At 48.6% G+C, this 25,112-nt stretch overlaps 1 protein-coding gene across 5 annotated transcripts in view; it reads left to right on the top strand.

The window, feature by feature from the left end:
• The first annotated feature begins 18,837 nt into the window (after window positions 1-18,837).
• GREB1L (GREB1 like retinoic acid receptor coactivator) overlaps window positions 18,838-25,112 on the top strand; it is a 115,902-nt gene continuing 109,627 nt past the window's right edge. For all 5 annotated transcript variants that reach the window (XM_044294469.1, XM_044294470.1, XM_044294468.1 and 2 more), the window contains exon 1: window positions 18,838-18,952. The gene's annotated coding sequence lies outside the window, so the exon portion shown is untranslated. The remainder of the gene's footprint in view (window positions 18,953-25,112) is intronic.

Genomic DNA, 25,112 nt, shown 5'->3' with positions numbered 1-25,112 from the left:
GGGTATACGGGCCAAATTGAACTCCCTGAATCTCAGGGTCTTGCCTTATCTTGCAGAGGAGTGTCTCCATTACTATAACAAACAAGGCAGGAGAAAGTGAACAGCCCTGCCTGGTTCCATTGAGAATGTTAAATGGGGGGAAAAAGTACCATTTATTTTTAGTCTTGCCGACTGGCCCAAATAAAGGGTAAATATCGCTTGAATGAAACTATCTGGTATTCCAAAGCTAGATAGGGCTGCTGACATATAATGCCAGCTCACCCTATCGAACGCCTTCTCAGCTTAAGTGCTAAGTAAGGCGAGAGGGGCGTTGGCATTTCGTGACTGAGATGAGTCTAAGCAGGCGAGTAGTATTTTCATTTCCCTGCCTACCTGAAACAAATCCGACCTGTTCTCTATTGATAATGCTGGGGAGAATGGCTTGCAGGCGTTGAGCCAAGATTTTGGCCCACCACTTGACGTCCACGTTTAAGAGAGAGATTGGGCGTTAACTCCTACATTCTAATGGGTATTTTTTATCTTTATAAATCACTGTAACATGTGCTTCTAAGGAGGTCTGGGGAGGTAGGGAGCCCCCGTTTAAAAGAGAATTACAAAGGGACGTAAAGTGAGGAACTAAAGTGTTTTTTTTTATAATATTGGATGGAAAAGCCATCCGGTCCTAGGCTTTTGCACAAAGGGATGAAGAGTAGGGTCTGCAAAACTTATTTTTCTGTAATAGGAGATGATAGCAGATTTGTTTGAGAGGTGGATACCGTAGGTAAGTTGAGAGATGCTAAAAAAGGTAGTCGTAAGGCTAGAAATAGTTTTTGGAGGGGTTATGGAGGCAGGTGGTAAATTGTATAAATTGGCATAGGAATCTTTAAAAGCACTAGCAATGTCTGGCGTGGAAATTGTCTAGGCGGCAAATTTGGTATCTTACCCAGCTTAAAGTGAGATTCTTGAAAGAAGGTGATAGAGACCTTATCTCTAGAGAGAAGTGAGAGTATTTGGGATCTTTTCCGTGGCTCGTTCAGACCTCCTGCATTCAAGGAGGAAACTATAACAAATGCCATTATATCAGCATTAAAGACAGCAGAAAAGCAACACAATCTCTTACATTTGTGGATGTATAAAATGAGGGAGGAAATGGGAGATAAGGGTGATGGAAGGAAGAGGGATGGTAGATAAACCTCAAGGGAAGATAAATCATAGGTCGGGTGGCTAGAAGCCACTTTGTGGACCGAGGTATAGTCTCTACGGAGCACCTGAGATGGAGTAGAACTCCCCTGGTCATAGAGTGAGTAGGGGAACATTCAGGAGGGGGGTCTCGTAGAGTTCCTGAGAGCCTAGAGAAAGCCATCAGGAAAAATTTTAAACCAGGTTAGGCATTACACTGGCATAACCCCTGCAATGTGAAGTGGAAAAACATATCTAACTGTGGTAAACAGCTGCCATGTGGGGAAGGAATAGATGTTATGTCTCAATAGGTGGAAAAACATTGCAGACAAAAAGAAAAACATAAAAACCACAACAACCAAAACAGCAATCAAGTAGCAGCCGCTACTGGCAGGGTCTATGGAAAGGCCTAATCTTCTAAGGCGGCGACGTAGTGGTCCGATTACTCAAGGGAGTGATCAGCACTTAATCAGGTTCCCGGATAATAATGAGGACTTTAAGGAGGATATAACTCACTCAGGTATTAGTGTTCGGCAGGCGGTCCCGTTTGGTCTTCTCAACTTTTCCTGGGGAAACTCGGTGCCAGGTTTCTCCACGTGGTGGCACAGGGAGCGGGTCTCCTTGATCGGCCGGCATCCAGGAGGGGATGTCAAGAGGGGTATTCCCAGCGAACCCCATAAAGCTTTCAGGTCAGCCGGAGATCTGACAGTAATTTGTCTCCTATTCTTCATAATGGCAAGCCCAAAGGGATATAGCCACCTAAATGGGGTAGCTGAGGCCTTTAGTGCGTCTAATAATGAACGCAATAAACAACGTTTAGCTAGTGTAGTTGGCGCCAGTTCTTGGAAAAATAGGATGTCAGCACCTTCATGTTTGAGTTAGTCAGCTTCCCTGCTTGCTCTCAGGAGGACCGCAGTGTCTATATAGCTCAGGAGGCCGCAGATGATGTCACGAGGCGGTTCTGAAGGTTTTAGTTTCGGTCTTGGGGTCCGATGTATCCTCTCAATGACAATTTTTGCTGCTCTTTCTGGGCCGGGCAGAGAGGGGAAGATTTCCTGAGCCACCGTGGGGAGTGCTTCTGAGTCTACTGACTCCGGGAGGCCTCGTATCCTTAGATTGCTCCTATGGCTCTGATTTTCCTGGTCCTCCACACGAAGAAGAGAGTAGTTGATCAGCGTTTTGGGAGCCTGTGAAGTATCACCTACTTATTCCTCATGTTTTAATATGGCCTCTTGGGTACTTTCCAGGGCCATGACTCTGTGACCCCAATGGCGTAGGTCTTCCTTAATGTCGGTTAAGTCTCTTTTCAGTGGCAAGAGAACCAAATTGAGTACCTCATGGAGGACAGACCTGGAAATAGGAGAGCTTCTCCGGGTCGGTCTGCGCTCTTATGCGTCCGAGGCACTGCCCGCATCTGAGAGCTCCTCAGCGTCCGAGTGCTGAGAAGCACATGGCGCCAGCTTGGTTGCGCCGGCGGCTCGCGATTGTGGCTGTTTCTTGAGTAACCAATCCATGTCTGCTTGCTTTGTTTGTACCGGAGTGGGCTCAGTCTGATCCTTGGCACGTTCCTTCCCAGCTTTCCCCATTTGTAAGCAATTGTAGCTTGTTAGGAGAATAGAAAGCCAGCTCAGTCTAGGAGCGCTGAATCAGGCAGCCATTCAGCAACATGGCCAGGCACTACAGGTAATGGTGCTGCTGTCAACAGCGGCTAAGAAAAAGTCACAATCAATGTCACAGATATTTAGGATGCGGAAACCTTATACAGGAGATGTAGCGCAGGTAATGTCACTGTCCGCAGCGTCTACCGAAAAAGTACATTGGATGTCACAGATATTTTTAGTATGTGCACACGTTAAACAGGAGATGTAGCGCAGATAATGTCGCTGTCCGCAGTGTCTACGGAAAAGTACACTGGATGTCAGATATTTTTAGGATGCGCACACGTTAAACAGGAGATATAGCGCAGATGATGTCGCTGTCCGCAGCGTCTACAGAAAAAATTTAACTGGATGTCACAGATATTTTTTAGGATGTGCACACGTTAAACAGGAGATGTAGCGCAGATAATGTCGCTGTCCGCAGTGTCTACGGAAAAGTACACTGGATGTCAGATATTTTTAGGATGCGCACACGTTAAACAGGAGATATAGCGCAGATGATGTCGCTGTCCGCAGCGTCTACAGGAAAAATTTAACTGGATGTCACAGATATTTTTTAGGATGTGCACACGTTAAACAGGAGATGTAGCGCAGATAATGTCGCTGTCCGCAGTGTCTACGGAAAAAGTACACTGGATGTCACCGATATTTTTAGGCTGCGCAAACGTTATACAGGAGATGTAGCGCAGGTAATGTAACTGTCTGCAGCGGACACCGTCTACGGAAAAAGTACACTGGGTGTCACAGATATTTTAAGTATGCGCATACGTTACACAGGAGATGTAGCACAGATAATGTCGCTGTCTGCAGTGGCCAAACAGTTGCAAGCTATTTAGCCCTAAAGGTTGCGCTAAATATATATTGCTGCCAGACACAACAATAGTCCTTAAAAGGACTTTTGGGTCTCTAACACCAACCCTGCCTAACAAAATTATTTTTATTTAATTCCCTACACTATCTGTCCCTTCTACAGCACAGCTCTCCCTGACTAAGACTGAGCCGAACCACGTGTCATCGGGTGCTTTATAGCACCCGATGACGCGTTCCGGACAGCAAATCACTGTAATGCCAGTAACCAACATGGCTACGGCATTACAGTGAGCTCAACACTAGTCACATGACTTAGGTGCAGCTCAGTCACATTCAGGAGAATGGGCCTGGGCTGCAATCCCAATCTGATATCAATAACTAGAGTTGTGCAAATTTCTAAAAAAAAAAATCGATTCGGCCTGTTCGCTGAATTTATTTGTGGCGAATCGCGTTCAAAACTGCTATTTCCTGGGTGCAGAAATACTTTATAGTGGTGTAGAACATGGTGCCTTGCAGTAACACGCATAGGGAGTCTGCTGGGGTAGTGAAACAATACTATGAGTCAATATGACATGCAGATGACAGGCGTTGCTCTTAGAATCACTGCACACTTCACTTATTTGGGCAGTCACAGGGCCAAAAATGACAAAATAACTCAAGTCTGAACTCAGCCTTACAGGTCAATGTTAGTGTCAAGAAGAAGCGCAACAGAGTTTGCCCTTCCTCTGATGCGTCAGAACAATAACCCCCAAAAAACTGATCCTGTCTGAGGAGCATTCACCTTCACTCGGTCAGCATTTGGTCAGTAATCCATCAGTATTGCTAAAGCGGAAAAAAAACCTAAACGGAGTGGATCCAAAACAGAGATGGCACGTGAATGGAATATTTACATGTCTTTTATAGGGGCCATGTCATGCAAGCCTTACAGATGTTACATAGACAGGATACGTTGTGCATCTCATTTTTCCTTCCTTCTGACAGATCAGAAGGGTCAAACAAATGATGATGTCAGCCAGGCTGAAAGGCAAAATAGTGGCCCAGTCATGAAGTGGGGAGGGTGGGAACAGCACGAGAATGGAGAGCCAGAAGTCATCCCTCTGCCGGATGGTGACAATTCGGCTGTCACCACACAAGCAAGTGAGCATGCATCGGGCCATTTGTGCAAGTGACTCGATGAGACTCACTGCCTCCATCTCCACTGCATACTGCCATGGTGTGTCTAGGTCCTTTGCCTCATCTTCCTCATCGCCCTGAAGCTCCTCAGGCTGCTCCTGCTCCTCCACTCCTGTCACCTGTGTATTAAAACCACTCATTTCACTACACATTGCTTGTGCTCCAATGTCCTCCTCCAGTTCAGCCCCCACAGGGCTCATGTGGCCGTGAGATCTAGGCGCCACATCTCCAGTCCCCTGACCAGCAAGATTTACCAGTATCTGTTCCAGGACATGAAGCAGTGGAATGATGTTGTTCATCCCATAGTCCTGGCGACTGACATATAACGTGGCCTTCACAAAGGGCCTGAGCAAACGGCAAGTGTCACGTATGAGCTGCCACTGGCTGACATCGAATTACACGGTACTCCTGTCCGCTTGGATCATCCAGAAATTGTTTATGGCCTTTCTCTGTTCGTATAGTCAGTCCAACATATGGAGGGTGGAATTCCAATGGATGGAAACGTCGCATATGAGCCTATGTTGGGGGATGCCGTTCTGCTGCTGCAGCCCAAGGAGGGTGTGCTTTGCTGTGTACGAGTGGCTGAAGTGCATTCAAAGTTTCCTGGCCATTTTTAGGATGTCTTGCAGATGGGTGGAAGACTTCAGGAACCGATTGACAACCAGATTTTACATGTGTGCCATGCAGGGCCGACACCATGTTCTTTTCGTTGTCGGTCACCATGGTTCCGATTTTGAGTTGTCGTGGACAAACCCAGGATTCGATTTCTTGATGGAGCAGTTCCTCCCCTGTGTGACTCCTTTCGCCCAGGCAAATGAGGTGCAGAACAGTGTGACACCGCCTTGCCCTGCACATGTGGTATGCTGGAGGGGCACTGTGAATTGTCCCTGCAGTGGAGGCTGAGGACACTGTGGAGGATAAGGAGGCAGAGGCGTACATTGTCGCAGGACCAACGGTGTGAGAACGTGGAGGGGGAAGCAGTGTCACCTGGTCAAGTTGCTGGTGTGGCTGTGCAGGAGCCACATTCACCTAGTCGGCCGTAAAGGACATGTATTAACCCTGACCGTAGTTACAGCGCCAAACGTCGGCGCTGCTGTGCACTTTAGCAGACACCGACAGGCTAAAGGACTGGCCCACCTTCTGTTCTACATACGTGTGCAGGGCTGGTACTGCCTTTTTGGCAAAAAAATGACGGCTTGGGACTATTCACAATCCATCAGTTCTCTGAAAGGTGCAGAGTCCCCCACTTGGAAAGGGACTGCAGCACCAGAAACTTGGCCAGGAGTACATTCATCTTCTGCGCCATTGGATGAGTGCACGCATACTGTTTTCTCTTGGCAATCACTTCGATGATCGATTGCTGACAGAATGACTAACGAGGAGGAGGAGCAGGAGCATCAGGACCAGCAGATGATGGGAAGGACAGACAGCTCCCTTCGGCTGATGTGGTAGAGCCTTGACTGCCTGAAATTGAGTGCGTGCCACTGAGTGATGCAGCAGTTGCTGCGGCAGGCTGGACCACCACATCAGAGCCACGGTTACCCCAGGCCACTTTATGGTGACGCTGCATATGTTGACGCAGGGTTGTGGTGCCAACATCGGCACCTTCTGCCCGCAGATTCTACAAATGGCCATGTGCACCTCCGGCGGCTTAACAAAAAACTGCCACACCGCCAAGTAGGTGATTTTACCCCCAACACTACGCACTAACTGACTGCTACTGTCACTGCTTCCGTGAACCCCTGCACCACTACTTCCCGGGCAGGTAGGCTCCTGCGAAGCGGGTCGTCTACCCAGGGCACGTTTGGCTCGCGACTTCCCACTGCTGCCACCCTGCTGACTCCCAGCCACACTAGCGACTTGCTGGCTCCGCTGCTGCAACGTCAGCTCCCACGCCACTCTCTTCATCACTACTTGCCCGCCTACCGGAGGAAGCGGCGGATGTCTCATGCACATCTTGGCTGGCCAGTAGCTGCTGACTGTCCTGTAACAGCTTGTCCTCACTGTGTAGGTATTGGAGCTGAGCCCACAGTATATAATACTTCTCTGGCTGAGGGAACAGAAAAGGACAGAGGCATGTTGAGGACAGGTGAGGGCACAAGGCCTGCTCCCGGGCCATGCCAACTAAGGGTTGTTCCTGACGAACCTACTGACTCTTGACTGTGGGTGTCTGCTATCACTTGAGACGAAGTGGATAACTGAGTCAACCATTGAAGTACTGCTGGGTTGCTGGTCAAAACACAACTGCTAGCTGACACCGGGAGCTCAGGCCTCTCGCTGCGACTCCTGCTGCCACGCTCCCTTACTCTGCTGCGACCTGTGCCAGAAACATTTAGGCCTCTGCCACTCCCCTGTTCAGGGCCTGGAACTTCTCTGTCTGACATACTGTTAGATCTAATAAATCAAGTATATATTTTTTTGCCACTAATATACTCCAAAAAGGGCTGTAATTTTTGCACTTCACCACACAACAGCTAATAAGTAGAGTTGAGCGAACACCTGGATGTTCGGGTTCGAGAAGTTCGGCCGAACTTCCCGGAAATGTTCAGGTTCGGGATCCGAACCCGATCCGAACTTCGTCCCGAACCCGAACCCCATTGAAGTCAATGGGGACCCGAACTTTTCGGCACTAAAAAGGCTGTAAAACAGCCCAGGAAAGGGTTAGAGGGCTGCAAAAGGCAGCAACGTGTAGGTAAATCCCCTGCAAACAAATGTGGATAGGGAAATGAATAAAAATAAAAATAAAATAAATAAAAATTAACCAATATCAATTGGAGAGAGATCCCATAGCAGAGAATCTGGCTTCACATCACCCACCACTGGAACAGTCCATTCTCAGATATTTAGGCCCCGGCACCCAGGCAGAGGAGAGAGGTCCCATAACAGAGAATCTGGCTTCATGTCACCAGAGAATCAGTCTTCATGTCATCAGGGCCGTCTTTAATATTGATCGGACCCTGGGCAAAAATTTACTTGGGCCCCCTGGATCCCGCCTTCCCACACCTTAGCAGGCAATCACGGCCTCCACCACAACACACACACAAAAAATCCACACATCTGGTAGAGTCCAGTGAATGACTGTAAATACTTCCAGTTCTGAAGACTCCAGCGGCTCAGGATCAGTGCTCTGGGCAGCTGGGCTCAGGCTGGAAGTGGGCACCGCTCTGCAGGAAGGAGACCAGGGCTCGGCTCACCCTAGTGTTACAGTGCACCCCAGCACCCCACAGTATGCAGTAAAGCACCCTATAGTATACAGCACCCCACACTATACAGTACCCCACAGTATATAGTATAGCAGCCCACAGTATACAGCACCCCACAGTATATAGTATAGCAGCCCACAGTATACAGCACCCCACAGTATACAGTAGAGCAGTATAGCACCTCACCGTATACAGCACCCCAAACTATACATGATACAGCATCCCACACTATACAGTACAGCAGTATAGCACTCCACACTATACATCACCCACAGTATACAGCCCCCCACAGTATACAGTACAGCAGTATAGCACTCCACAATATACAGCACCCACAGTATACAGGCCCACACACTATACAGGCCCCCACACACTATACAGCCCCCCCCCCCCCCCCCAGTATACAGGCCCCCACACAGTATACAGGCCCCCACACAGTATACAGGCCCCCACACAGTATACAGGCCCCCACACAGTATACAGCCCACCACACAGTATACAGCCCACCACACAGTATATAGCCCACCACACAGTATATAGCCCACCACACAGTACACAGGCCCCACACAGTATACAGCACCCCACTATACAGTAGTTTACAGTATATTAGCATAACAGCCCCTGAGTGTCATCTTTTTCTGATATAATCTTCACACAAAAAAGCTCCACAGTTAAGGCAAACTTCACCTGCAACACTCCTGCTAGGACCTGTGATGACCTCATAGCCATGTGACCAGTAATATTGCTAGGTTACTGGTCACATGGTGATGATGTCATTAAGGTCCTAGATCACATTCACAGCTCTAACACAGTACGATGCCGGGACTCACCCCCTGTGAAGCTGACAGCCTGACACCTGGGGAAGTGGCTAGCAGGGCTCAAGAGGCAGCTGCCTTGGGCCCCCCAGGAGCAACTGGGCCCGGGGCAGCTGCCCCTTTTGCCCCTTGGTAAAGACGGCCCTGCATGTCATAGCAGAGAATCAGGCTTCACGTCACCCACCACTGTAACAGTCCATTGTCATAAATTTAGGCCCTGGCACCCAGTCAGAGGAGAGAGGTCCCATAACACAGAATCTGGCTTCATGTCAGCAGAGAATCAGTCTTCATATCATAGCAGAGAATCATGCGTCACGTCACCCACCACTGTAACAGTCCATTGTCATAAATTTAGGCCCCGGCACCCAGGCAGAGGAGAGAGGTCCCATAACACAGAATATGGCTTCATGTCACCAGAGAATCAGTCTTCATGTCATAGCAGAGAATCATGCTTCACGTCACCCACCACTGTAACAGTCCATTTTCATAAATTTAGGGCCTGGCACCCAGGCAGAGGAGAGAGGTCCCGTAACAGAGAATCTGGCTTCATGTCAGCAGAGAATCAGTCTGCATGTCATAGCAGAGAATCATGCTTCACGTCACCCAACATTGGAACAGTCCATTGTCATATATTTAGGCCCCGGCACCCAGACAGAGGAGAGGTTCATTCAACTTTGGGTTGCCTCGCAATATAATGGTAAAATGAAAATAAAAATAGGATTGAATGAGGAAGTGCCCTGGAGTACAATAATATATGGTTAAGGGGAGGTAGTTAATGTCTAATCTGCACAAGGGATGGACAGGTCCTGTGGGATCCATGCCTGGTTCATTTTTATGAACGTCAGCTTGTCCACATTGGCTGTAGACAGGCGGCTGCGTTTGTCTGTAATGACACCCCCTGCCGTGCTGAATACACGTTCAGACAAAACGCTGGCCGCCGGGCAGGCCAGCACCTCCAAGGCATAAAAGGCTAGCTCTGGCCACGTGGACAATTTAGAGACCCAGAAGTTGAATGGGGCCGAACCATCAGTCAGTACGTGGAGGGGTGTGCACACGTACTGTTCCACCATGTTAGTGAAATGTTGCCTCCTGCTAACACGTTGCGTATCAGGTGGTGGTGCAGTTAGCTGTGGCGTGTTGACAAAACTTTTCCACATCTCTGCCATGCTAACCCTGCCCTCAGAGGAGCTGGCCGTGACACAGCTGCCTTGGCAACCTCTTGATCCTCCTCTGCCTTGGCCTTGGGCTTCCACTTGTTCCCCTGTGACATTTGGGAATGCTCTCAGTAGCGCGTCTACCAACGTACGCTTGTACTCGCGCATCTTCCTATCACGCTCCAGTGCAGGAAGTAAGGTGGGCACATTGTCTTTGTACCATGGATCCAGCAGGGTGGCAACCCAGTAGTCCGCACACGTTAAAATGTGGGCAACTCTGCTGTCGTTGCGCAGGCACTGCAGCATGTAGTCGCTCATGTGTGCCACGCTGCCCAGAGGTAAGGACAAGCTGTCCTCTGTGGGAGGCGTATCGTCATCGTCCTGCGTTTCCCCCCAGCCACGCACCAGTGATGGGCCCGAGCTGCGTTGGGTGCCACCCCGCTGTGACCTTGATTCATCCTCATCCTCCTCCACCTCCTCCTCATCCTCCAGTAGTAGGCCCTGGCTGGCCACATTTGTACCTGGCCTCTGCTGTTGCAAAAAACCTCCCTCTGAGTCACTTCGAAGAGACTGGCCTGAAAGTGCTAAAAATGACCCCTCTTCCTCCTCCTCCTCCTGGGCCACCTCCACTTCCATCATCGCCCTAAGTGTTTTCTCAAGGAGACATAGAAGTGGTATTGTAACGCTGATAACGGCGTCATCGCCACTGGCCATGTTGGTGGAGTACTCGAAACAGCGCAATAGGGCACACAGGTCTCGCATGGAGACCCAGTCATTGGTGGTGAAGTGGTGCTGTTCCGCAGTGCGACTGACCCATGCGTGCTGCAGCTGAAACTCCACTATGGCCTGCTGCTGCTCGCACAGTCTGTCCAGCATGTGCAAGGTGGAATTCCACCTGGTGGGCACGTCGCATATGAGGAGGTGAGCGGGAAGGCTGAAGTTACGCTGTAGCGCAGACAGGCGAGCAGCGGCAGGATGTGAACACCGGAAGCGCGAACAGACGGCCCACACTTTATGCAGCAGCTCTGACATGTCGGGGTAGTTGTGAATGGACTTCTGCACCACCAAATTCAGCACATGCGCCAGGCAAGGGATGTGCGTCAAACCGGCTATTCCCAGAGCTGCAACGAGATTTCGCCCATTATCGCACACCACCAGGCCGGGCTTGAGGCTCACCGGCAGCAACCACTCGTCGGTCTGTTGTTCTATACCCCACCACAACTCCTGTGCGGTGTGGGGCCTGTCCCCCAAACATATGAGTTTCAGAATGGCCTGCTGACGTTTACCCCGGGCTGTGCTGAAGTTGGTGGTGAAGGTGTGTGGCTGACTGGATGAGCAGGTGGAAGAAGAGGAGGAGGAAGCTGAGTAGGAGGAGGTGGCAACAGGAGACAAAGAATGCTGCCCTGCGATCCTTGGTGGCGGAAGGACGTGCGCCAAACAGCTCTCCGCCTGGGGCCCAGCCGCCACTACATTTACCCAGTGTGCAGTTAGGGAGATATAGCGTCCCTGGCCGTGCTTACTGGTCCACGTATCTGTGGTTAGGTGGACCTTGCCACAGATGGCGTTGCGCAGTGCACACTTGATTTTATCGGATACTTGGTTGTGCAGGGAAGGCACGGCTCTCTTGGAGAAGTAGTGGCGGCTGGGAACAACATACTGTGGGACAGCAAGCGACATGAGCTGTTTGAAGCTGTCTGTGTCCACCAGCCTAAATAAAAGCATTTCATAGGCCAGTAGTTTAGAAATGCTGGCGTTCAGGGCCAGGGATCGAGGGTGGCTAGGTGGGAATTTACGCTTTCTCTCAAATGTTTGTGAGATGGAGAGCTGAACGCTGCCGTGTGACATGGTTGAGATGCTTGGTGACGGAGGTGGTGGTGTTGGTGGTACATCCCCTGTTTGCTGGGCGGCAGGTGCCAATGTTCCTCCAGAGGTGGAGGAAGAGGCCGAGGCGGCAGCAGCAGGAGAGGCAGAGGTGACAGCAGCAGAAGAGGCCGAGGCGGCAGCAGCAGAAGAGGTAGCAGGGGGAGCCTGAGTGACTTCCTTGTTTTTAAGGTGTTTACTCCACTGTAGTTCATGCTTTGCATGCAGGTCCCTGGTCATGCAGGTTGTGCTAAGGTTCAGAACGTTAATGCCTCGCTTCAGGCTCTGATGGCACAGCGTGCAAACCACTCGGGTCTTGTCGTCAGCACATTGTTTGAAGAAGTGCCATGCCAGGGAACTCCTTGAAGCTGCCTTTGGGGTGCTCGGTCCCAGATGGCAGCGGTCAGTAGCAGGCGGAGTCTCTTGGCGGCGGGTGTTCTGCTTTTGCCCACTGCTCCCTCTTTTGCTACGCTGTTGGCTCGGTCTCACCACTGCCTCTTCCTCCGAACTCTGAAAGTCAGTGGCACGACCTTCATTCCATGTGGGGTCTAGGACCTCATCGTCCCCTGCATCGTCTTCCACCCAGTCTTCCTCCCTGACCTCCTGTTCAGTCTGCACACTGCAGAAAGACGCAGCAGTTGGCACCTGTGTTTCGTCATCATCAGAGACGTGCTGAGGTGGTATTCCCATGTCCTCATCATGAGGAAACATAAGTGGTTGTGCGTCAGTGCATTCTATGTCTTCCACCGCTGGGGAAGGGCTAGGTGGATGCCCTTGGGAAACCCTGCCAGCAGAGTCTTCAAACAGCATAAGAGACTGCTGCATAACTTGAGGCTCAGACAGTTTCCCTGGTATGCATGGGGGTGATGTGACAGACTGATGGGCTTGGTTTTCAGGCGCCATCTGTGCACTTTCTGCAGAAGACTGCGTGGGAGATAATGTGAACGTGCTGGATCCACTGTCGGCCACCCAATTGACTAATGCCTGTACCTGCTCAGGCCTTACCATCCTTAGAACGGCATTGGGCCCCACCAAATATCGCTGTAAATTATGGCGGCTACTGGGACCTGAGGTAGTTGGTACACTAGGACGTGTGGCTGTGGCAGAACGGCCACGTCCTCTCCCAGCACCAGAGGGTCCACTAACACCACCACGACCATGTCCGCGTCCTTTACTAGATGTTTTCCTCATTGTTATCGTTCACCACAACAACAAAAATATTATTTGGCCCAAAGTATTGAATTCAAATTCAGGCCTTTTTTTAAAGACACCTAACACTATCTGGCTATGTATTTAGGTACCGTATTACACTAATACAGGCACAGCAGTAACCACAGATTTAGCCGACTATAAATTTGAGGCTTATTATTTAGGCGCTGGGTGACAGGTATACGTTTACAGACAGAATTAGACTGGGATATGCACAGTAGCGTGTGTGTGAAGTTATTGAGAATGACCCTATCTGCACCTTGAATCTAATATACCCTTTTAGGGATAAATTTAAAGTAGGCCTGATACAGCAGAAACCACTAATTTAGAGAATTGCTAAATTGGGAATTGTATTTCAACCCAGAAAAAAAACTGTGCTTTGACGGACACTAAATAACTCGCCCAGCTACAGCAATAACCACAGATTTAGCTGACTACAAATTTGAGGCCTATTATTTAGGCGCTGGGTGACAGGTATACGTTTACGGACAGAATTAGACTGTGATATGGCCAAAAAATAACCACACTATTGATGGTTAAATGCACTTGGTGTGATAGCTTGACCAACCATACTATTGAGGGTTAAATGCACTTGGTGACAGGCTCAGCTTGCCCCTGATGTCGTATATGGCCAAAAAATAACCAGACTATTGATGGTTAAATGCACTTGGTGTGACAGCTTGACCCTGATGTAGGATTTAGCCAAAAAACAACCACACTACTGAGGGTTAAATGCACTTGTTGGCAGCTTGTGCTGGCGCACCACAAGACACAAAATGGCCGCCGCTCACCCCAGAAAAAAGTGACTGAAAAACGCTCTGGGCAGCCTAAAAACAGTGAGCAATTCAATAGCAGCAGTTCAATCATCCACAGCTGCAGATCGATCTCTGAATGAAGTCTTTTGGAGGAGTTAATCACTGCCTAATCTCGCCCTAACGTCGCAGCTGCAACCTCTCCCTATACTGATCAGAGCAGAGTGACGGGCGGCGCTATGTGACTCCAGCTTAAATAGAGGCTGGGTCACATGCTGCACTGGCCAATCACAGCCATGCCAATAGTAGGCATGGCTGTGATGGCCTCTTGGGGCAAGTAGTATGACGCTTGTTGATTGGCTGCTTTGCAGCCTTTCAAAAAGCGCCAAGAAAGGGACGAACACCGAACCCGAACTTTTACGAAAATGTCCGGGTTCGGGTCCGTGTCACGGACACCCCAAAATTCGGTACGAACCCGAACTAAACAGTTCGGGTTCGCTCATCCCTACTAATAAGCCCTTTTTCCCCCACTAATACAAGCCAAAAAATGCTTTAGAACAGTGGTGCCCAACCATTTTTCGTCTGAGGGCCGCACTAGACTTGGTATAAATTTTGCGGGCCGGAACCAAGTAGCCTTGCCAGAAAGAAATGCTAACACTGTGAGGGGGCACGTGTGAGCATTACTACTGTGAAGAGGGCACATATCTGGCATAACTACTGTGAGGGGGCACATATCAGGGCATAACTACTGTGAGGGGGCACATATCAGGGCATAACTACTGTGAGGGGGCACATATCAGGGCATAACTACTGTGAGGGGGCATGTGCGAGCATTACATCTGTGAAGAGGGCACATATCTAGGCATTATTACTGTGAGGGGGCACATATCTGGGCATAACTACTGTGAGGGGGCACATATCTGGGCATAACTACTGTGAGGGGGCACATATCTGGGCATAACTACTGTAAAGGGGGCACATATCTGGGCATAACTACTGTGAGGAGGGCACATATCAGGACATAACTACTGTGAGGGGGCACGAGTGAGCATTACTACTGTGAAGAGGGCACATATCTGGCATAACTACTGTGAGGGGGCACATATCTGGGCATAACTACTGTGAAGGGGCACATATCAGGGCATAACTACTATGAGGAGGGCGCATATCAGGGCATAACTACTGTGAAGAGGGCACATGTCTTGGCATTATTACTGTAAGGGGACACATATCTGGGCATAACTGAGGGGGCACATATCTGGGCATAACTACTGTGAGGGGGCATGTATGAGCATTACATCTGTGAAAAGGGCACATATCTTGGCATTATTACTGTGAGGGGGCATGTTATTTATACATGTGTGTAATGTATGTAGTGCAGTATGTGATTATCACACACTGCACTACATACATTACACACATGTATACATCACATACTGCGCTGTCACCTTCTTCTGCAGGTCTACCTTGATGTCTGGTCTTAAGGCTTCAGTCAGATCCTCCACCGCCATGCTTGCGTCGTGTGCCCGACACCACCAGGAGCTGGCCCCTCCTTCTTTCATCTCCCGCCGGCTTCTCCTACAGCAGGGCGCTCTATCGCTCCAGTGCCCGCCCAATCTGAGCCGCTTCCTAGCTAATTTATTCACTGCACTTACCTCTGTGAAATTGAAGCGAAGCGCCGTAATCTCGCACAGGCAGAGGCCAGGAAGACGGTGCATGCGCACTTCGATGCCTCTGCCAGTGCGCCTATGCAATATTACAGCGCTTCTCTTCAATAAATTAGCTAGGAGGCAACGCTGGGCGGGGAGATAGCAGGCACAGGCAGCATTGCTTTGCTGCCTGTGCTGTTCGCAGCACACCCTGCGCTAGGGCGCTGATAAAGTCCTGTTACTGCGCGGGCCGCATTTGGCCTGCAGGCCGTAGGTTGGGCATCACTGCTTTAGAACATATAATTGCACCGCACAAGGGCAAATAAGACATACAAATATTTCCTTGTAAGAAACCCTGGTAATGGCTGTATCAAACAGCACTTGCACCCCAATAACAAGAACAGTTTGCTGGAATTACAGAGCTGTAAAATGGCAATTTGGATCCCCAGTCAGTGTAGCAAGGTGTAATAGGATTGTTCCTATTACCCAGGCTGTAAACACCCCTAATGAACCCTGTTCTGCTTCAATACTGTGGAATGATTCCTTCCTATCCTTTCCCTGAACTTCTATACAGCAAAATAAGTTTTAGTCTTTCCTAGCACTGTCCCTAGCGCCTGCTGACGTCTCTCCCTGCACTAAGTACAATGGAAAATGGCTGAGGCTATTTATAGGGCTATGACATCACAGGGCTGGCTGGCTGCTGATTGGCTGCATGCATGGCATTATGGGTAATCCCGCTTTCCCGGAGTTCCTTGCTCCATGTCCTAACACGTGCAGCAGCCATTTAAAAAAATTCCATTCGTTACCACGAAACGTGAGGAAATTCGGATTCGGTGCGAATTACATTTTTTCTAAAATTCAGATTGAATTCCACTTTGTCAACTTCAATTTGCTCATCTCTATCAATGACCTATCCTGAGGATAGATCAATATCAGAATCTCAGAAAACTCGCCTCAGAAAGTCTCAGGGAGCTCACCTTTCATTTCTTAAAGGGGTTATCCTATGACTAATGTAAAGAATTTCAATCAGACATCATATAGGACATGACAACCTCTCAACCTCTTTCTAACAAAGCTAGAACCAGCCCTGTACCTCACATGGATCCAGAGATCTCCCCATTCATTGCTCTGCTAGATTTATATCAAGCTGGCAGCTTCAAGGGGAGTGTCTTATCTGCAGCAGCTAAGGGGCGTGCCCATGCTCTCCCTATCACAGCTCAGGAGGCGTGTTCATGCTCTCCCTATCACAGCTCAGGAGGCGTGTTCATGCTCTCCCTATCACAGCTCAGGAGGCTTGTCCATGCTCTCCCTATCACAGCTCAGGAGGCTTGTCCGTGCTCTCCTTATCACAGCTCAGGAGGCGTGTCCATGCTCTCCCTATCACAGTTTAAGGGGCGTGTCCATGCTCTCCCTATCACAGCTCAGGAGGGTTGTCCATGCTCTCCCTATCACAACTCAGGAGGCTTGTCCGTGCTCTCCTTATCACAGCTCAGGAGGCGTGTCCATGCTCTCCCTATCACAGTTCAAGGGGGTGTATCCATGCTCTCCCTATCACAGCTCAGGAGGCGTGTCCATGCTCTCCCTATCACAGCTCAGGAGGCATGTCCATGCTCTCCCTATCACAGTTCAAGGAGGTGTATCCATGCTCTCCCTATCAAAGCTCAGGAGGCGTGTCCATGCTCTCCCTATCACAGTTTAAGGGGCGTATCCATGCTCTCCCCATCACAGCTCAGAAGGCGTGTCCTTGCTCTCCTTATCACAGCTCAGGAGGCGTGTCCATGCTCTCCCTATCACAGTTTAGGGTGTGTTCATGCTCTCCCTATCACAGTTGAGGAGGCGTGTCCATGCTCTCCCTATCACAGTTTAGGGTGTGTTCATGCTCTCCCTATCACAGTTGAGGAGGCGTGTCCATGCTCTCCCTATCACAGTTGAGGCAGCAGTTGAAGGATGGGACTAAACATGTGCAGCCATCTTAGTGAGCAGAACAAAGGAATAAGAAAAAGAACAAACAGCAGGTGGCGCTATACATATAGATTTCATTGAATAACTCAGTGGCTATGCAAAAGTTTTAATGAGATGCAATTATAAAATAATTCAGATCCAGGTGCTGGTTTGAAAAGTGTAGAATATTTTTCATAGGAAACACCATTAAAGTGTTCTAAAAAAAATGAGGGCTGAGCGCTGATTGGTTGTTGTGGGCAACTAAAAGAGTTTTCTTGTTAGACAATTTTGAGAAATGAGACCCCATTGAAATGAATGGGTCCTCATCTGAGCCACAAAAAATGCGGCTCGGGTGCGGACCCAAAGAACGTTCGTGTGCATGAGGCCTTAGGCTCCATTTACACGTCCGCAAATGGGTCCGCATCCGTTCTGCAATTTTACGGAACGGGTGCGGACCCATTCATTTTCTATGGGCATTTGCGGAGCGCGGCCCCGATCTTCGGGTCCGCAAAAGATAGAACATGTCCTATTTTTGTCCGCAGCTGCGGACAAGAATAGGCATTTCTATAGGGGTGCCGGGCTTCTATAGGGGTGCCAGGATTTGCAGGTCCGCAACACACCATGGACATGTGAATGGAGCCTTCTCCAAACAGCAGCTCCGGAGGATTCAGCACGCCCATTCCTTATGTTTGGTTACGATTACTTTTACAGGACGGTGTAATAAGCCAATTTTCCCAGCAGCAGGGGCGTAACTACCATAGCGGCAGACCATCCGACTGCTATGGGGCCCAGGGCAAGAGGGGGCCCAGTTTGGATCATCTCCTCTTCCACTGGGGGTGAAAACTTGGTCAGGACGCTACCCTCCAAATCCAATGGAACAACTTTTAGTTTAGTTGTTTAAATGAGGCAGTGGACAAATGGCCCAAGGGTCATTGAAAGGGGTTTAGGCGGAAACCCTTGTGTCCTGTGTGGGGGGCCTGGTTTGGTCCTTGCTAGGGGGCCCTCACTTCTCTATGCACGCCACTGCCCAGTAGCATGGCAGCCGGCATCTTCCATTACTTCGGTCAGTGATTGTCACAGATTCGCTTGTTTTCTAGTGATTGGAGCAATAACTGGTCAATGAAGGAAGGAGATGATGGGTCAGAGATGGAACCGTGGTCCTCATAACGCAGGATAGGTACATGGAGCTGGCAGGAACATTTCCAGGGTCTTCCTGATGGCTAGGCTGCTGTCCCAGGTGAAGTCACCACCACAACGTGGACCTCTCGTGGTAAGGAGCCTTCAGCTGCTATGACTGCCTTGCACAGGGCAGCGGCCATGTCAGTGCTGTACAGTGGACGGGACAGTCCGTCCACCATGGGACAGATGCTTTAAGAAGTTGCCTCCTCCCCGGGCCCGCCCCCACCTGGCCAGGCGCTTCTTGCAGGCTGCACATCCTGCCCAGCAGGGATCCCGCTCAGGGGAGGCAGACTGCTCTGTGGAGGGCTCGCCGGGGTAGAGGCACGGAGAGGACTGGCCGGATTATAGGGGCGTCCTGAGGCTGCTGGGGGCGCACCTGCGGCGTCCTGAGGTAAGGATGCTGAGCTCTGCTGTGTGCGGCTGTGAGCGGCAGCCCGGGCAGCACTGGGCGGCGATGGGCGCACTGCCTGCGGCTGGGAAGTTGGCTGTGGCTGGTAATGGAGTTCTTGTGCTGAGATCGCACGATATGTCAGTTCTGTGTAGGCTTTGTACATACTGTCTGGTCTCATCGGGTAATGGAGGCAGTGTGGATATCTGTGGTGTCACTGAGGTATACAGGGGTAGTGTTATACAGGTAGCTAGGGTGTCATAATGGTTGACTATATCATGTATGCTGTTATTGGGGGTATATATGGGTAGTATATACTATTGTATGCTGTTATTGGGGTATATACGGGTAGTATATATTATGTATGCTGTTATTGGGGTATATACGGGTAGTATATATTATTGTATGCTGTTATTGGGGTATATATGGGTAGTATATATTATTGTATGCTGTTATTGGGGTATATACGGGTAGTATATATTATTGTATGCTGTTATTGGGGTATATACGGGTAGTATATATTATTGTATGCTGTTATTGGGGTATATACGGGTAGTATATATTATTGTATGCTGCTATTGGGGTATATAAGGGTAGTATATATTATTGTATGCTGCTATTGGGGTATATATACGAGTAGTATATATTATGTATGCTGTTATTGGTGTATATGCGGGTAGTATATATTATTGTATGCTGCTATTGGGGTATATACTGTTAGTATATATTATTGTATGCTGCTATTGGGGTATATACTGTTAGTATATATTATTGTATGCTGCTACTGGGGTATATACTGTTAGTATATATTGTTAGTATATATTATTGTATGCTGCTACTGGGGTATATGCGGGTAGTATATATTGTATGCTGCTACTGGGGTATATGCGGGTAGTATATATTGTATGCTGCTACTGGGGTATATGCGGGTAGTATATATTATTGTATGCTGTTATTGGGGTATATACGGGTAATATATATTATTGTATGCTGTTATTGGGGTAAATATGGGTAGTATATATTATGTATGCTGTTATTGGGGTATATATGTTACTATATATTCTTGTATGCTGTTATTGGGGTATATGGGTAGTATATACTATTATATGCTCTTATTGGGGTATACATAGTTAGTATATATTATTTGTATGGTGTTATTGGGGTATATATGGGTAGTCTGGATGGTGTTATCTGGGTATATAGGGGTAATATATGTTGCTGGGTGGTATCTGGGTATATAGGGGTAATATATGTTACTGGGTGGTAGCTGGCTATATAGGGGTAGTATATGTTACTGGGGGGTATCTGGGTATGTAAGAGTAGTATATGTTACTGGATGGTGTTACCTGGGTATACAGGGGTAGTATGTGTTACTGGGTGGTGTTGTCTGGGTATACAGGGGTAGTATGTGTTACTGGGTGGTGTTGTCTGGGTATACAGGGGTAGTATGTGTTACTGGGTGGTGTTGTCTGGGTATGCAGGGGTAGTATGTGTTACTGGGTGGTGTTGTCTGGGTATGCAGGGGTAGTATGTGTTACTGGGCGGTGTTGTCTGGGTATACAGGGGTAGTATGTGTTACTGGGTGGTGTTGTCTGGGTATACAGGGGTAGTATGTGTTACTGGGTGGTGTTGTCTGGGTATGCAGTGGTAGTATGTGTTACTGGGTGGTGTTGTCTGGGTATGCAGGGGTAGTATGTGTTACTGGGCGGTGTTGTCTGGGTATACAGGGGTAGTATGTGTTACTGGGTGGTGTTGTCTGGGTATACAGGGGTAGCATGTGTTACTGGGTGGTGTTGTCTGGGTATACAGGGGTAGCATGTGTTACTGGGTGGTGTTGTCTGGGTATACAGGGGTAGTATATGTTACTGGATGGTGTTGTCTGGGTATACAGGGGTAGTATGTGTTACTGGGTGGTGTTGTCTGGGTATACAGGGGTAGTATGTGTTACTGGGTGGTGGTGTCTGGGTATACAGGGGTAGCATGTGTTACTGGGTGGTGTTGTCTGGGTATACAGGGGTAGTATGTGTTACTGGGTGGTGTTGTCTGGGTATACAGGGGTAGTATGTGTTACTGGGTGGTGTTGTCTGGGTATACAGGGGTAGTATATGTTACTGGATGGTGTTGTCTGGGTATACAGGGGTAGTATGTGTTACTGGGTGGTGTTGTCTGGGTATACAGGGGTAGTATGTGTTACTGGGTGGTGGTGTCTGGGTATACAGGGGTAGCATGTGTTACTGGGTGGTGTTGTCTGGGTATACAGGGGTAGCATGTGTTACTGGGTGGGCTCATGGGGTTTGTATTGTGATCGCGCTGTTACTGGCGCTGTATGGGGCTCGGACACATCCCAGCTGCCGGATGGACAATGACTGACGTTCTGGGTCGTTTCCTATTGATTTCTGTGGATGATCTTATTGCCTGGATACTTAAATACTCACAGGGGGGTTTATCAGTCCTTGATCTAATTTGCAGTGGCATGTTATGCACCTCTGGGCCGCTCCGTGTATCTAGGAGGTGGCATACATTTGGGTATAAGGGACTATAATGTATGACTGTGTCCAGCTACATCTTGCCCCCTTATAATAAAGTGATTGCATGTCTACCATTGCCGACCCCTCCGTCTATATGTTGCTGAGCGGTCAGTAATGGTGTGATCTGGCATTGGGCGAGCGCCCATACTGCTGGGGAGAAATTTTTGGCTACAGTGGTTACTCCTTCTGCACGGGACTTTCTATGGCCAGTTTAGCTACATTACTGAGTCGTTTTGTGATGGTTTTTTTCATGCTGAATTCAGGAGAAAACTACAAACTGTAAACTGAACACTGTTTTCGTTTTGTCACGGACTTTGACCGGTGGATTCAAGGACCAAGTGTCCTCCTGCTCTGGCAGAGAGGGAGCAGCAAAGTCCTACTTTACTAGCAACTGCTGGTGCATCTGAATTCGGTAACTTTAGGAAACATGTTTCAACCATATGACGTTGCCCGGTTCTTGGTGCTGATGTGGTCATCCGGGAGACAGCCGTGTGCTGTCCGCCTCCGTGCAGCCCATCGCCAGTTATGGAACATGTCCTATTCTTGTATGTATTGTGGGCTAGCATAGCCATTTCTACTAATGGGAGTGAGACAATTGTGGAACATAGAGACGTGATCCGTATTTTGTGGATCTGTGGTTTGTCGACCACAATGTGGATACGGTCACGTGCATGAGGCCTTAAAGGGGTTGTCTCACTTCAGTAAGTTGCATTTATCATGTAGAGAAGGCACTTACTAATAATATATTATTGTCCATATTGCCTCCTTTGCTGGCTGGATTAATTTTTTCATCACGTTATACACTGCTCGTTTCCACGGTTACGACCACCCTGCAATCCATCAGTGGTGGTCGTGCTTGCACAATATAGGAAAAAGCACCAGCCTATGTGCCTTCCCAAGGTCCCGGCCACCAGAGAGGTCGACGTTTTTTCCTGTACTGTGCAAGCATGGCCACTGCTGCTGGATTGCAGGGAGGTCGTAACCATGGAAACGAGCAGTGTATAATGTAATGGAAAAATGAATCCAGCCAGCAAAGGAAGCAATATGGATAATCAGAATAGGTTAGTAAGTGCATTATATTAACTTTGTTTACATGATAAATGCCACTTGCTGAAGTGACACAACCCCTTTAAAGAGGACCTTTCATGGGTCCAGACATTATGAAATAAGTAGCAGGTTATATAGGGCATAGTCCATGGATGTAAGATCACTTACTACTTTTTCTAGGCTCCGCTCCGTACGCCTGATGTGCCCCTGTTCACTTCTCCCGCCTGGTATGCTAATGTAAGGCATCGGTACAGGGAGGAGGAGACTGTCCCGTTTCTCAATGGGCGTCTCTTTCTACTGGCTGTAGTGCGGACCAATCACAGCGGAGAGTCATAGCCAGGGAGAGAAAAAAAGCTCAACTCCTCCCTGTACCAATGCTATTAATTAGCATACCAGGCGGTAGAATTCAACAGGGGCACAGCGGGCGTATGGAGCGGCGCCCAGAAAAAATAGTAAGGCCCCTTTCACACGGGCGAGTTTTCCGTGCGGGTGCGGTGAACGTATTGCACCCGCACTGAATCCTGACCCATTCATTTCTATGGGGCTGTTCACATGAGCGGTGATTTTCACGCATCACTTGTGCGTTGAGTGAAAATCGCAGCATGTTCTATCTTGTGCGATTTTCACGCGACGCAGGCCCCATAGAAGTGAATGGGGTGCGTTAAAATCGCATAGCATCTGCAAGCAAGTGCGGATGTGGTGCGATTTTCACGCACGGTTGCTAGGAAACGATCGGGATGGAGACCCGATCATTATTCCTTTCCCTTATAACATGGTTATCAGGGAAAATAATAGCATTCTGAATACAGAATGCATAGTATAATAGGGCTGGAGGGGTTAAAAAAAAAAAAAAAAAAATTTAACTCGCCTTAGTCTACTTGATCGCGAAGCCGGCATCTCCTTCTGTCTCCTTTGTTGAGCAGGACCTGTGGTGAGCATTAAATACAGGTAAAGGACCTTTGATGACGTCAGATCACATGCTCCATCACCACGGTGATGGACCATGTGATTGGAGCATGTGATCTGACATCACCACAGGTCATTTAGCCCACAGCTAGTAAAGAAGGGACCGGGAACTACGCGATCAAGAGGATAAGGTGAGTTAACTTTTTTTTATTTTTTTAACCCCTCCAGCATTATTATACTATGCATTCTGTATTCAGAATGCTATTATTTTCCCTTATAGTAACATAGTACATAAGGCCGAAAAAAGACATTTGTCCATCCAGTTCGGCCTGTTATCCCGCAAGTTGATCCAGAGGAAGGCAAAAAACCCCTGTGAGGTAGAAGCCAATTTTCCTCACTTTAGGGGAATAAAAATTCCTTCCCGACTCCAATCAGAATAACTCCCTGGATCAACGATATCTCTCTAGTAACTATAGCCTGTAATATTATTACACTCCAGAAATACATCCAGACCCCTCTTGAATTGCTTTATTGTACTCGCCATCACCACCTCCTCAGGCAGAGAGTTCCATAGTCTCACTGCTCTTACAGTAAATAATCCTCTTCTATGTTTGTGTACAAACCTTCTTTCCTCCAGACGCAGAGGATGTCCCCTCGTCACAGTCCTGGGGATAAATAGCTGATGGGATAGATCTCTGTACTGACCCCTGATATATTTATACATATTAATTAGATCTCCTCTCAGTCGTCTTTTTTCTAAAGTGAATAACCCTAATTTTGATAATCTTTCAGGGTACTGTAGTTGCCCCATTCCAGTTATTACTTTAGTTGCCCTCCTCTGGACCCTCTCCAGCTCTGCTATGTCTGCTTTGTTCACTGGAGCCCAGAACTGTACACAGTACTCCATGTGTGGTCTGACTAGTGATTTGTAAAGTGGTAGGACTATGTTCTTATCACGGGCATCTATGCCCCTTTTGATGCAGCCCATTATCTTATTGGCCTTGGCAGCAGCTGCCTGACACTGGTTTTTGCAGCTTAGTTTGCTGTTTATTAAAATTCCTAGATCCTCTTCCATGTCAGTGTTACCGAGTGTTTTACCATTTAGTATGTACGGGTGACTTGCATTATTCCTTCCCATGTGCATAACTTTACATTTGTCAGTGTAAAACCTCATCTGCCACTTATCTGCCCAAGCCTCCAGTCTATCCAGATCCCTCTGTAGTAGTATACTGTCCTCTTCAGTGTTAATTACTTTACACAGTTTAGTGTCATCTGCGAAAATTGATATTTTACTATGCAAGCCTTCTACAAGATCATTAATAAATATATTGAAGAGAATAGGGCCATGTTATAAGGGAAAATAATACAATCTTCAGAACATCAATCTCAAGCCCGAACTTCTGTGAAGGAGAACAGAGCCGGGGAGAGTTGTGGCTGGAGGAAGCCGGGTTTCCCGGGGTCTGCCCGTCCACCAGGCGCAGCTCCTCCCCTCTCCCATTTTAGTGAATGGGAGCACACCACGCATGCGCGGCCACTGCTCCCATTAATTTCTATGGGGCTGACGGAAATAGCCGAGCCAGCGCTCGGCTGTTTTCGGCGGCTGCATAGAAATGAAATGAAGCCGGCTGCGCATGCGCAGTGCGCCGCCCTTCACTTTCTCCGCTCCGTTCTCCTTGTAGGTG

Source organism: Bufo gargarizans, chromosome 5, assembly GCF_014858855.1.
Source record: "Bufo gargarizans isolate SCDJY-AF-19 chromosome 5, ASM1485885v1, whole genome shotgun sequence".
NCBI lineage: Eukaryota > Metazoa > Chordata > Amphibia > Anura > Bufonidae > Bufo > Bufo gargarizans.
This window is presented reverse-complemented; position numbering and strand designations above follow the sequence as displayed.